The sequence below is a fragment of the Pinus tabuliformis genome, chromosome 9 (assembly GCF_031772625.1).
Source record: "Pinus tabuliformis cultivar Carrire ecotype Pingquan chromosome 9, CPIR1, whole genome shotgun sequence".
In the NCBI taxonomy this organism is placed as follows: domain Eukaryota; kingdom Viridiplantae; phylum Streptophyta; class Pinopsida; order Pinales; family Pinaceae; genus Pinus; species Pinus tabuliformis.
Window position 1 is genome coordinate 1,431,093,497 of NC_142307.1, and position 1,040 is coordinate 1,431,094,536.

Genomic DNA, 1,040 nt, shown 5'->3' on the forward strand with positions numbered 1-1,040 from the left:
CCTATACTTATTATACCTTGTATATTATATGATTTCTAATATTATGTTATAACTTAATTCGAATCCATCATCTACCTATCAAATTGCAAAAAAACTAAGCAGCAGGTACTAGCTACTATGTAGTACTTGTTCATTATGGGTTGATAACTCCATGGCTTTCTTTACAACCAAGAGCCAACGAAATCGGAAACATGCATTCTAGACATGAAAACAAATTTAGGGGTTTTTTCTGAGTATATTCAAACGTTCTCGATACGCTAGATAAATTAATACATGTCTTTTTTTGTTCTTTTGATATATCAATCTTTGATTTGTGTATCCATGGTATTCTTTACAACTTAAATGCATAGCAAATTAAATTTAAATGTTGGCATCCACTTGGGCAATATGAAAGCTTAAGGGTTTCTATCCACAAGGAAACACCACACTCAGCACATATTAAAGCCATAATTCACAAGAATCAAGGATACGTTTCTCTGTATTTGATCGTCCTTCATTAACCCTATACCAAAGGTTTGATAGAATATATCATAGGCAACAAACCAGTAAGATAGAGTAATTCTAGAAATCAAAGGTTTTTGTGTCGAGAAAAGCCCTTGATTTAGGTATTCACCGCAAAGGCTTCCAATAAATGAATTACAGGCATCATCAAAGGTAAAGATCATGTAATTATGCGAATTAACTGGTTTATGCACCACCAAAGGTAGAAAAATGCAATCCCTTTCTCCGATCTAGACACAAATATGGGTTTCTCTTGCCCCGATTAAAACAAAAATATGGGGTTTCTGAACAGATCTGTCTAGATATTCAAATTAGCCAAAACCCCTTCCCCACTAACCTAAAAAAACCCTCTAAATCAATTCAAATTTCACCTGGTAAGCCAAATTCTACCAAATTCAAGCTTGCGCGAGTCCCCCTTGATGCGTCAAAGAGAAATTTTTAAAATTCGATACAACATGATCAATGAAGTAAAGGCTATGATTCACGAGTTTTCAGTACGTGGGTACTTTGGGTACGTGGGAATGGGTATCCGGTACGGT